A 13,971-nucleotide genomic window follows, 5' to 3' on the forward strand; every position below is an offset into this window, starting at 1 on the left:
CTACTTATCAATGAAAAATATATCCTGCTTTGTCCATTTTCTGGAAAGAAAACTGGAATTTGAGTAATTTTATACTATAGTTGAATTTCAGGATTCTTCATTTTGAAAAGAATGAGCATGGGAAATTATCCAGAACCACAGCTCTTTCCTGTGACACTGAAAAAAAAAAAAAAAAAAAACCAGCTGGAACTTCCCTCTCTGTATTCTTTCACGCAGGACAGCACCATTCAGCAACTATTATGAGTTCAGAACTTCCCAGATAACCGCCAGATGAAAGAAAAAAAATGACTCCTACCTTTTAACACGTTTGCAGAGATCTGGGTTCTAAACTCTGTGCCAATGGAATGCTGGAAACAGGGGCACCAGTGAGGATAATATTTAACAAAGCATTTTGAACTGGCACCAAGCTTCCATTAATGGAATTAAAAAAGATCTGCCAGTGTTCTGGGGAAGATGATTCCCACAGTTCCCCTCCAAAATGTTTTCAAATGTGCAGGGAAAAAAAGGATGAATCAAGAATACCTCACAAATTTTCTAAGCTGAGATGAATTATGTTAGCTTCTGTTCTCCCACAATGTACATGGATACTGCTGTTGCCCTAATCAGCAGAGATGGTTTAAAAATTGATCTGAAAAATTAGCACTTGACCCTGTGACTCTGCTTTTTGTCGACACTTTCAATCACATCTGGTCTTCAACTGTAAAATTGTTGGTCTGTTCCAGAGCCCATTGCTCTGACAGCTGAATGCATTTTGCACGCAGAATAACTCCTCTCCCAGAGATTTAGGAAACCAGGAAAACACAGCTTTCATTGCTAGATCACTTAACCACAAAAAGAATTCTAATAAGTTTCCACAAAAAGGCCTTTGATTTAAATTTGAGCTCTTTCAGCCTCAGTTACACAAAAAAGTAATGCATTATATCCTCTGGCAAATATATATATATATATATATATATATATATATATATATATATACACATATACATACATACATACATATATATGTGTGTGTGTGTAGTAGGGGTTAAAATGAAGTACAACTGTCTTGAAAATACTTTAAAAATAATTGTATAAGTTATATTATTTAACTTGGCAGCATCATACTGACCTTCTAGTCCAGAACAACTTGGTATTTATAAAAATATATTCATTAATTCTGCAAGGGTTTACTGAACATCTGCGATGTGTCAAACTCATTTCTAAAAATATGTGATATAAGTTACCTCCCTATGATAATAAAGAAGTAATTTTGATCACTAGAGAATCAACCTTTTGATTTTAAACTATTATTTTATAACGTAAGCCATATACTAAATGGTCCTCTCTTCAAAATGTTACATTTATTATACATCTACTGGGCTACCTCATTTAAACCACCTAATGGTCACACGAACTAAGATACCATTTCATAACTGATACTCAGAGGGTTTAAGCCATATGCCCAAGGTCACATAGCTTGTTGAATAGACGAATCGGCCAAGATTCTACATCTGACTGCAAAGTGTATGCTTATATCACCCCATTATGTTAACTTCTTAAGGATGTTGATTATTTGAATAAGGCAGAAGCTTCAGTAGTTTTCACAGGCTTTCAAAGAGATAGACCTCATGGCAACACAAAAATAATCCAGTATATTTAGGTCATCTGAAAAAAAGTTATTTTGCAAAGATTTTAAGACTTTCTATAACTTAGGTTATGGGTTTTATATAAATTCCTTGTGATGGCATCTAACTTTGTTTATCCTATGACTCCATCTGTGTCTCCAACTTTCTAAGAAGTTCCTGTCCTTCATCTTCCTGGGCTCTGTGCCACTGCACTCTGGCCACATCATGTGACTCATCATCCCCACATACCCTGAGTTTTACCTGATTCCATGGCTCTTCCCAGAGATCTTTTCAGCTACTCTTTGACTCCAGTAGTTGGAATTGCAGACTCTGAGTTTGCTCCCATCATCTTCTGTGTGTATCTGTATTATTGTATAGATGATATTATTTAAATTATAGATTCATATTAGATTATGAATTCACTATATCTTACTTATGTTTGTGATCCTATTGTCTGGTATAGTGCTAGCATGTGACTTAATACATGATCATTAAATGAGTGGAATGTAATTTCTCTGTATAACATTCTCTATATTACAAGATAATGTAATTTTTCTTTTTGCTCTTTTATGTTCATGAAAAATTAGAATGTTAGATGACTTCTTACTGTAGTTGAATATTTTCAAAGCAAGGCTTAGGGTGATTTTCTCAACATCTCTTGTAGTCACACATGGAATTGACCAGTCATATATCCCTAAACACATGAAAGCAGAGGAGCATGCGCATTTACACCACCCTCTCCACCACATATGCATATTCCAGTGCAAAAGAACAAACACACAGTACATTCATTCAGCCATTCATTCAACTAAAATTTGCCACTTAATTTCTAAGGCATTTAAATCACAAATAAAAGGATTCCTTTTCCTTGAACAAAGACTTGATACTCTGAATTCTCATGATTACAATTAGGAGCTCTGATCTCTGCTATTTCCAAGATATTCTTATTTAAGTATTATTGAGGCTTCCCCTTTTTGCCAAGATGTCAAAATAACATAGACTCTTTTCTTCATCTCCCAAATTCAACTCTGAATCTGCCACACGTGTAAGAAGGGGGTGAGATTGACCAATCTGAGAAAATAATGCTGCAAATCTGAGAAAACCCTGGAAAGAAAAGATGAATGAAATATGATGTAGCTGGGAGCAGCAGTTCAGAGAAGATGAGGGCTGTGTACAATAGGAGTTGGGTTGGGGAAAAGCCTTTCTATCTATCTGCTCTTCTCTCACCACAACATTGCCCTGGCTGGACTGCTGCTCATTTCATCATTTCTGCAAAGCAAAAATTGAGCAGCTTCTTACCACGTCTGCTAGGCTGAAAGGTGGCACTCCAGTGCGTCTAGAGGTGCATGAAGTGGGAAGCAAAGAACTGCAAATGAGAAGGTTTCTTTCTTCCTCTTCCCTTGTTGCATGAACTCAGTTATTACAATTGAGGAAGATAACTCTGAGATAAGAGCAGGCTAAGGATGATGGAAAAGGAAGTTTTACTGAGGGGCAGGATTAACTGGTTGGGAGTGTGGTAAATGGGCCTAGATTAAATACCAGTATTCTCCATTCTAAGGCACATTTATATATATAGATATACTTTTTTTTTTCTTTTTTCTTTTTGATACAGAGTCTCACTCTATTGCCCAGGCTGGAGTCCAGTGGCATGATCTCGGCTCACTGCAACCTCTGACTCCCGGATTCAAGCGATTCTCCTGTCTCAGCCTCCAGAGTAGCTGGGATTACAGGTCCCTGCCACCACGCCCTGCTAATTTTGTATTTTTAGTAGAGGTAGGGTTTCTCCATGTTGGATAGGCTAGTCTCGAATTCCTGACCTCAAGTAATCCACCCGCCTCTGCCTTTCACCGTGCTGGGATTACAAGGGTGAGCCACCATGCCCACCCAAGCCACTGCAGGGATGTCAAAAGTTAAGACCTGGAATTTAGCTTCTCTCATTGTATACCCTATTGATGTAATAATGCCTCCAGACAAATATGAGGTTACAATGAATAACAAGAAATTTTATAAGTTACCTGCTATAAAAGGAAGGTAATACTTTGAATAATCTATACTAGAGGAACAGAATAATAGTACTAGACAGAAAACCAATTTAAACCAAACACAGTAAATATTTTCAAAAAGATATGAAAACAAATAGGAATTTGAAATAAAGGCAAAAAGTTTTTTTTTTAAAGAACTATTTGAAAATCCTGGATGAGAAAAAACACAATTGAAATACAGTGCTTAATAGCTAAATTAAATGGCAAATTAGAGATGTGGCTTAAGAAAAAAAATGCATTTTAGATAGTAGGTTGAGAAATTTATCCATCATATATTGGGAAGAGGTACAGATTGGCAAAGTATAAAAGAAAATTCAAGAGCTATGAAGAGTTGAAATGAGTTATTATCATCTATATAACAGTCCAAAGAAAAGGGAAAACTAACAGAAAAAGAAATATTCGAAGAAGCTCTCAGAATAAAAGATTTAAGATTGAAAAGAGGGCAAAAGAAGGTGGATAAGGTAAAGCCAATAATTACCTAATGAAACTTAACACCATTAAATACAAAATTTAAAAAATTTTAGCTTTCTGAATAAAAATGAGATCACAAAGGACTAAGATCATATTAATATCAAACTTCTCTTATTGATGTATAGATTTTTCTTATAACACTTGATGTATTAAAATAATACACTATATTTCAAATTATTTAAGAAAAAGAATTCTAAAATTATAATGTTATACATAGCTAATTAATGTTTTAATACAGGCATGAAATAAAGAGCTACTCAAACATCTATAAATTCCAGAGTTTACTACAAAAAGATTCTCTTTGAAAATATTATTTAAAAAGTAATCTGAGGAAAAGGGAAATAAATCGAATGATACCACAAGAAAAAGCACAAAATATGAGTAAAATTAGTAAAATGTAATGCTGGCTACAATAATTTGAAGCGAAAATGCTAGGTGAAGGGAATTGAGGGAATGTGATATATTATGCTAAGGTAGTTGTCTTCTTTAGCGGAAAGACAAAAATATTTATAAAAAATTAAGAAATGAGGAAATAAAATAATCATAAGTAAGAATTTTACTATATTTGTAGTAAGCATAAGAAGAATGAAACTAGGTTTAATAAAATATTCACACCAGGTAAAGAAATTTGGTATTTCCAATGGAAGACAAGAAAGAAGAAAACATAATATAAAATGTGTGGTAAATAAAAAATACTAAATAAGAATGCAGAAATAATGGTGTCTATTCTAATATATGTAAGTCAATGAAAATAGCTAATCCAAAGCCAAATTATAGTACCTTGTGATTATAATAGAATATTGGATTACAGTATTTTGATTACAAAACATGTGCTTAAAACAAAAAGGTATGAAAAGACCAGAAATAAGGAAAAGAGAAACTCTAGGCAAAAATGAATCAAAAGAAAGCCAGATAATTTTAATATCAGAAAAAAAATAGAATTTAACTTGAAAAAATAACAAAGGACAAGTATGAACTATATATGCACATAAAGTCAAAATAATAAGGGATCATAATAATCAGGAACCAAATATGTACCCCACAATGTAGCATCAATATATATATAAAGTAGCAACTGATAGAATTATAGTGAGAAGTAGATAATTTAATGATTGTCTTTGCAGATTTAAATAGAACCACCCTGTAATTAAATGATTAGAAAATGTGTAAAGATATAGAAAGTTTGAATAGTATGATTAATAAGCTCATTAAGAGACAGAAAAAAATTACACATAACAAATGAAAAATATTTTTTAAATGTAAACACCAACAAAACAGCCATGTACTAATCACAAATGAAACCAACAAATTCCAAGGTCCAACTTGATAAACATTATGTTATCTAAACATATTAGATTTGCACTAAAATTAAAAAACAATACAAAAGTTTGGAGGAATCCTGTCTAAAATGAATGTTGAATGTATTCTCAGGCCCACTAAATTAGCAGTAAAGATTGTATTATTGTGTGTGGGGTGTGTGTGTGTGTGTGTCTGTGTCTAATATCTAAACCTACCAGGACAAAAATGGAGATAGAAGGCTACAGTAAACAGAACCCCCAAAACACATAAATCACTGGCATTAGGTACCTCTGAAAGTCAATTGAAGGTGAGGCTGTGTTTAAAAACAGGTAAATTCACCAAGACCATCTATCCCTTTGTGCCATAAAGTGACTGCCTCTCCTCAACCAAGAAAAGGTGCAGATTGAAGATCTGAAAGAGGGAAAATGGATTCAGAGACACCAGCACTAGCTGGTAGAGAGATGGTATTTTACACACACACACACACACGCACACGCACGCACGCACACACACACACACACACACACACACACGGAAACTAATTCAATAGATACTTAAAATGTTGAGACCTTCAAGCTTTTTTTTTCCCCACTCAGATCTCAAAACTGGCAGCCAAGATTATATTCTTTTAGTAGAATCTTCGTTAATGAAAACTAGCCCAAGAGGAAGATACCAATAGCACTTCATTGTGGGTCAACAAGCCTATCCACGTTTCAGTCAACTTTTTCACGGCCATTTCAAAATATACCAGAAAGTTAACAACTAACAGATATTTTAAGATTTCTAAAATTAAATATAGAGGTTAAACAACATAAAGCAGCAATTTAGGGGGGGCCTAAGATCATTCAGGGAGAAGATGGCTTCACATAAATTATCATATTGCTAAAGAGATGAAATATTGCTTTCATAAGACAGTAGGATGATATAATACAAATAGAACACAACATAAATAACAAAAAGGATCCATAGAAATTAAAAACATTATGACAGAAATAAATAAAATAATAAAAGAATTGAAAGATAAAACTGAGGCTATTTTCCCTCCAAAACAAAGCAAACAAAAAAACAGAGCAAAAGACAAATAATTGGTTATAGGTGAACCTTAAGATATTGATTTCCTAAGTGTTTGGGGTAGGTTTTTATCTCTTAGAGGACAGGGCTATTCAGAGAATGGTCAAAGTAGAGCAGGGCCTAATGGCACTCCCCATATGAAAAAGGTCAGGAAGAACTCTTTTGGATAACTGAACATAAATATAACAATAACCAGCTACAGGAATTGAAAATATTTAGCTGGAAGAAATGGGCAGCATAAGGGAAATTCTACTTCATAGAATTGTTTTATTTTCTGTGTTATATGCATGTGCAGAAAGAAGGAAATAGATTGATGGCAGTGCCTAAACTATGCAGCTAACACATTTGTCCCCTAGCTGAGGCAAATACTAGCTACTGATGGCTCACAGCTGATCTTCTTGTTGGAAATTGCCCTCAGCTTTAGGAAATTTCCCTGCCCAAGATTATGCCCTCCTCGGGTGGCCAGTGATCAGTAACTTGGAAATTCCAAGTCCTGACCCACTTTCATTTAGTGAGGAAAACAGTGAACTGTTAGCTCAGCTTCATAACTCCCCATAGAATCACCTGAGGCATCAATTGGCAGTGTATTGAAGGTCAGCTGTTTCTTATGCTAAGTCCTGTCTTATATTTTCTTATAGGTTTGTTTACCAAAAGCACTCCCCAATAAAAGTTATCCATGTGATTTTCTGTGTCAGAATCTCTTTCTTGAGAATCTAAGACAGCATCTAACATGTATTTGGAAGGCATCTCAATCTTACTGCTAATTAGAAAATACAAACTAAATCAGTAATCTGTTTATACTCATCAATGGACAAAAATTAGATAATACCAGGACAAGCTTGGAAGAAGGCAATCTCTTTCTTTTAATTGAGGTTTTTAGACCATTTATATTTGATATTATTGGTAAGATTAGGTTTAAATCTATCATCTTTTTATTTGTTTCTATTTGTTCCATCTATTCTTTGTTCCCTCTATCTTGTAAGACTTCGAATGGATGTTTTACTTATGCATGATCATGTAATATGGCCTTTGGAAACTATTGGTTCACTGAATTATGCAGAATTTCCAAGTGTTGACACAAATGATAATACAACATCAAAATAATCATACTTGTTAATTTTACCACCAATCTCAAAATAGTCTTTAAGTAATGGGTGACTGTCAAATTTAGAGTGGTGAATAAAGGTTTTCCAAAATCTAATTTTTGCTGGTGCTCAAATTTTATCAGACGACAAATACCGTCAATTGTTCTCCTTGAAGTGACTGGTTCACTTTAATTTCAAGAAGATGTCTTCCAAATGCTAAAACATGAATAATGATAACTTGTGAGTTGTTCTTGTACATAAAGATGATGTCCTTTGAAAAAGTGACTAGTTCCACTCAAACAATAGAATAGCACATGTACTAACCCTGAAGACTCACATTGCATTTCAGTGTGCAACAGAAATGCTTCTGCACACTTCCCATTTTGTCACACAGAATACTAAAGAAATGTGTACAAGAGTTGGATTTAATATAATTAATAATTTTTACTGCTTCATCAAGGATGCTGTGAAATAAATTGGATTTTCTAAAAACTGTAATCCATGGCAGTAAAGAATAGAACTACTAAGTATAATTTTCTGCCACTGCTTGATTTGTGTTAAGGTGCCAGATGTTTACCTACCCTTGATTTTGCACAACCAGAGCAAATTTGAACCCAGTGAAGAAGGCAAATAACATCTTAATACTGTGGTTCCCAACTGTGCACCTAAGTTCTCTGGAGTACCACAATAAACTTACAGGGTACCTCACCATATTTTAAAATTTCCAGGAAAACTCAGCAATACTCAACATCTGCTGCACATTTTGCAAAGTACTAGTTCAAGGTCGTTTTAAGGTAGATTCCACTATATTTTATATGATAAAATATCTTTGGAAGCTTGCTTTTCAGTGCTTTCTATGATAAAAAGCAATGTGGAATAGTGAATGAGAGTTTTAGTATTCCATCTGACTCCAAGGCTTGAGAAGTTGTACCCACAGGTATACACATCCTATTAAATAATTGTGGTTATTTAAGAATAAAGTAAACATGCACAATTTACTTGTATTATTTTTTCAAATGGCTATTAAGATTTTAGGATATAAATACCTGAGTTCTTTTGACCTAAGTACATAATAAACAGACTGCTAAGTATTTCCTTTAGCCTAGAAATGCTGTGAGGAAAAAGTATTGAGACACTAAGCGTGCTATGAACTGAGAACTTTTGGGAATTTCTGTCTTTGTATTGTCATGAAAAAAAAAAATAATAATCTGAGCTTGCAGGGTCCCTGAAAAGGTCTCAGGAACTCTAAGGGATCCACAGACACCAGTTTGAAAACCAATGTATTAGATCAATTACATTCTTCTCAAAAGTCAAATGAAATTGTTAAAAGTTATACGAATTATCTGTCATCAAAAAATGGGCAATATTGTCATCTGCATGCCTGTTGCATGCCTGTCTGCTTGTTTAAAGTCTGGTAGACTTTAAACAAGTCTGCTGGTCTAAGGTGCATACATACCTCACACTAGTCCCATTTTTTGGTTTGGAGGTATTTACGCACGTAAGATCCTCCCTCTGTCTACAGGTGGCTTACAGTCTTGTGATAGTGCATGGTAAAAATACAGATTGCCAATAGTCTTTAAGAAACACTATGATAGCAGTGAACAGAATGCTTAGGGAAAACATAGGTTTTCTAATGTAGCTTTGGTGGATCATGAAAGAGTCTCCCAAGAGATGATAAGATGACTATCTCAAAGAATAAAGAAATGACAGCAAGAGAGAGAGAGAAAGAATACCTGTATGGCTGTATTGAATATGTGTTTGAGGCAAAGAATGGTGTTAAATAAAGTTACATAGGGAGGTAGGAATGTACCAATGCCAAGCTGGTAAGTTAGGACTTTATTACTGAGATGCTAATGACAAGTCATTGATGGATTTCAAGGAAAGAACTGATTGATAGATTTTTAAAACTCTCCGATAGCAATTAGAATGGTCTAGAAGGGGGCAAACTTGTTAAAAGCTGGCTGAAAAATTATGGTGAGAAATGGTGAGCACCTGAGCTAGAATAAATGTAGGGCAATGAAGAGAAGATACCAGGTTAGAAGGGCTCAGGATCGTGCATTGTAGTTGGCTGGGTGGTGGGTGGGAAGAGTCTGAGTGGGGAAAAAGTGACAAAAACAAAGGTAAATTTAATTTTTTTAAAATGGAGGGAGAAGCACGGGTTTTCAGAGAGAAGACCTTGAATTTATTTCTGGTAACCTGAAGTGTCTATTGGATATCCAGACGACAGGTACTTACACAGTAGTAGAGCTAACACTGTTTTGGCAATCATACATGGAAGCAGAGCAGGCTTTACGCTATTCAGTTCTTCAAAGAATTATTGCCTAAGGTCAGTTTATGATAGGCCTCCCAACCACTGAGCAAAGAACAGGAAAGAAAAAAAAGGGGACAAGTGTTCCTATTGTTTATAGTAAACTACGGTTAATATTGATAACACAATCCAATGATGCCTGTAGCGCTTTCCCATGACACCTACATGGGCAATCTCTGACTGATTTTTAGCATAGCACCTAGGAAAGGATGCTAATCATGTGGCTATTTATTTATATATTGAAATTGTACTTATTTCTCACTTTGTACAATTTCAAAATCATGTTGACTGGCAACATGATTTTGCTTACCTTCATAAGATAAATTTAAAGTCTGCATCTGTTTACCCCCAGTTGAAAGTATCAGTAAGTTCTATGAAACAGAGAACTTCTCCAGTATCTGGAGCTCTGTTTCCTTTCCCAGAGGGAATTATGTGCAGCCTGTCACTTTTCCTTCTCATACAGACCCCCCTTTCCCAGACCCAGCTCTGTGTGTAACCAATGAGACCAAAGGCCACTTACTAAGCCTGGGCTACTCAAACAAGGACGCCTTGACAACTGAGCTGCAGCCACTTGATTATTCAATGTGGGAGCTAAACAATCCCCTTACCCTTAGGCTGAACCCAAAGAGCCCAAAGTGAATCAAAGATATCCCATCATATTTGTCTTTGAAAATAGCCTGGGGTTCTCTTGTTTGAACTGATCCTTGAGCCAAAGATCCAGGCCATTTGCAGAGATCTTGGCAATAGGAGCCTCAGCTGTCAGCAGGCAGAAGCAGTGAGTTAACACGAACATATTTAGTGAGGCGGAGTTAAGGGAAATCCATTTTCCAAATCCTACATCAAGACATATGACATTTTTGATGGTACTTTAGACAGAATCTGGCTCTTTCCAGGATAATTTTCCCCCAAGAGTAAAACATCTCTGTCTTGGACTCCACTGATTAGAAATTCAGACCAGAGAGTGAAGTTTACTTTTGTATTACCTAAGAAAAAATGTTTTACTGTAAAAGAGTCATGCAGTAAAAAGACCACTGGACTTAAAATCAGAAGACAGGAGTTTTCGTGCATGCTCTATCACCTGCTACTGTGACAGGACATTTTATAAGTTATTACAAATTTTACTGATTTATTTTATTGATTTTATTGTTTTCTTTGTATTTACTTTCCAAGCTGATATCTAGGCTCTTATTATTTCTTTGCCTCCAGGAGTTTTGCAGGACAGAAAGCAGGAGTTATATGAAGTCAACAGCTTCTTCCATCTTTTGTAAATTCCCAAACTGATTAAATTAAGGTTAGTCGCAAATTCTACAAGGTTAAGGTTTTATCTTAATTGTTCTGCCTATCTTTTTCCCTGGCACTTCCCACTAAACAAATGCTGAGCACAGAAAACAAGCACATTGACTGAGGTATGCCAGGGAAAGTTAAAAAAAAGAAAAGAGAGAAAGACCTATGAACACAGCAACAAATTCTGCTGGTACAAACCTAACTTCTTTATTTAAAAAAAAAAAAGGAAAAAACAAAACAACAACTTAGTCTATAATATCTGTGTTGCATCAGAATTGACCATCAAGTTGAAGATTCCCTACCATCATAGAATGTCAGATTCAGTAGCAATTTTGAGAATCATCTGCAACCTGTTCATTTTACAAGTGAAGAAACTGAGACTTTCTGATCACTTTTCCTTCTCATACAGACCCCCCTTAATAATGAGATAATGCAGCTCTGCTTATCTCAAACGCTGAGCTACAGCTTGTTGGTTGATGCAATCAAATTTTAAAAATTTATAACTGTTACAGGAAGAGATTAAATGTCTTGTCAAATTAATAACAGACTTGAGCTTTCCTTGCAGTTAAGTTTTTGGTAAATTATTAGCATGATGATACTGTTGCAGTATGTTAATATGCCCCCTTCCCACACTACAGAAATTCAAGAATGCAGTATAACCTCAAGATTCCCTTTGCTGACATTGTTATTATTCTGGTTGGCCTCAATATAATCAGCTGACTGCTACTTGAGACTAATTGAATGGACACTTTTTGAGTAGAAGCGCCATCTGAAGGATCATCCAAACAAGCCTGACATCTTTTTCTCTGTTGATCTCTAAACATATATATTTATATCAATGTGGGTTCAGAAGAGAAAACAAACTAGCAAACAAAGAATCAGGCTTAGGTGTTTTAAGCAGAAATAATTGGATATAGGGGATTCGGTCTGCAAAATTTTTATAATGATTATAAAATAGGCTCCTCCAGGAATGACTTCTAGGACACAGGGGAGAAGGTGAGCATCCAGGAATGACTTCTAGAACACAGGGGAGAAGGTGAGCCTCCAGGAATGACTTCTAGAACACAGGGGAGAAGGTGAGCCTCCAGGAATGACTTCTAGGACACAGGGGAGAAGGTGAGCCTCCAGGAATGACTTCTAGGACACAGGGGAGAAGGTGAGCCTCCAGGAATGACTTCTAGAACACAGGGGAGAAGGTGAGCCTCCAGGAATGACTTCTAGAACACAGAAGAATTCTCCCCAGGAAAGTTATTGTTTTTATGATAATTGAAAAGTGGAGAATCAAGAAGTCACCTCTGGAACTACTGAATTTGTTTACCTAACAATGCTAACTGTGAGGTAGGCATCAGGAAATTGTGGCTATCACTTCCACAACTTGTTCTTGGTAGCCATGAAACTGGTGACTGAACACTGGAACAGTGACCATTAACTACTACGTAAATGGCCTCTTGAAAGGCATGAAACTAGGATCTGGACACTGAAACCCTGCTGCAGATTATACCCACAATTCCATGATCTTTCTCACTCAAAGAAATCAACCAAAGCAGCAAGCAGATGGTGTTGGCCTTACTTGTACATGGCAAATTTTATGTCACTGCAAATTTTTGGGGGAGCCTAGTCTACAGCTAACATCCCAGATACAAGAGGGTATACATGTTACTTCTAGTTGTACATCTTGTTAAGTACAGGAAAACTGACCAAAAAGAGGGGGGCTGGAAATGGATGCTAAGTCCAATTTGCACATCCACTGTAACATCTGAGGATGTTTACCTCAGATGACATTAGCAATCGAAACTCATTATTTTTCTTTTCATATATACTTTTCCTCCTTTGTTCTATCTTAGTTAGGGGCACTAAGGTACATCCTGTTTTCAAGTAAAAAACCTAGAAGTTATCCCTGATTTTTCTTCTCTCCCTTTCCTGTATCACCCAGTATAGTACAAAGATCTTTCTCTTATACCTCCTCAATCTTTCCACATGTGGCCTCTTTATTCTTAAGGCTACTTTTGATTCCATACCCTCTTATTTTTCTTTGGGACTATTCCAAGAACGTATTTATTTATTATTACATTTTTTAAAGACTGAGTCTTGCTCTGCTGCCCAGGCTGATCTTGAACTCTTGGGCCCAAGCAATTCTCCTGCCTCTGCCACCTAAGTAGTTGGAACTATAGGTGCATGCTATTGTGCCTGGCTATTCTAATAATCTCTTATTTTAATGTGCCCGTCACCTCCATGGATCATGTACTCTGCAGCCAGAGAAATCTTTCTGAATGCCATGTCATCATTTACATCTTTCTGGCAATAATTGCATGTCCATATTTCTAGCAAGGAACATGTCTCCCTTCCTCAACCAGTGCTTGAGTCCTTTTCCAGATTTATTCTCTGATGCTTCTTCTTATACTTGGCACTCAGTCTTTCTGAAATACTTGTAGCCACAATGAAAATCTGCCATCTATCTATTCACCCATTTATTAAATATTTATTAAATATCTCACATTTATAAAATATCTAATATAGTCAGGGAAATGAAGACTAGTATTGCTTGGTATTGTCTATAAGGAGTTTACTGTTACAGTTTATAGTAAACAGAGGGCTACCGTATAGTGTAATAAATAATTTCTCTGTACAAGATTGTTGGATGGGGTAGTCAGAAAAGTTTTCCACATTGTGACACCTAAGCTGAGTCTTGAGTGGTGAGTACCAGGTAACTAGATGAAGACAAAGGGAGGAAAGAGTTAGGAAATAAACTCCAGATGAGAAAGAAGTGGACACAAAGTTAGTGAGGCCAGAGAGAGCAAGATGTTTTA

At 35.7% G+C, this 13,971-nt stretch overlaps 1 long non-coding RNA gene across 1 annotated transcript in view; it reads right to left on the reverse strand.

The window, feature by feature from the left end:
* Positions 1-13,971, reverse strand: part of LOC116558949 — a 68,493-nt gene that overhangs the window by 47,347 nt on the left and 7,175 nt on the right. Inside the window, exon 2 of the long non-coding RNA XR_004272245.1 lies at positions 1,866-1,966. This is a non-coding gene — a long non-coding RNA (uncharacterized LOC116558949). The remainder of the gene's footprint in view (positions 1-1,865; positions 1,967-13,971) is intronic.

Source organism: Sapajus apella, unplaced genomic scaffold (assembly GCF_009761245.1).
Source record: "Sapajus apella isolate SASKATOON/1434 unplaced genomic scaffold, GSC_monkey_1.0 scaffold22, whole genome shotgun sequence".
NCBI classification, from domain to species: Eukaryota; Metazoa; Chordata; class Mammalia; order Primates; family Cebidae; genus Sapajus; species Sapajus apella.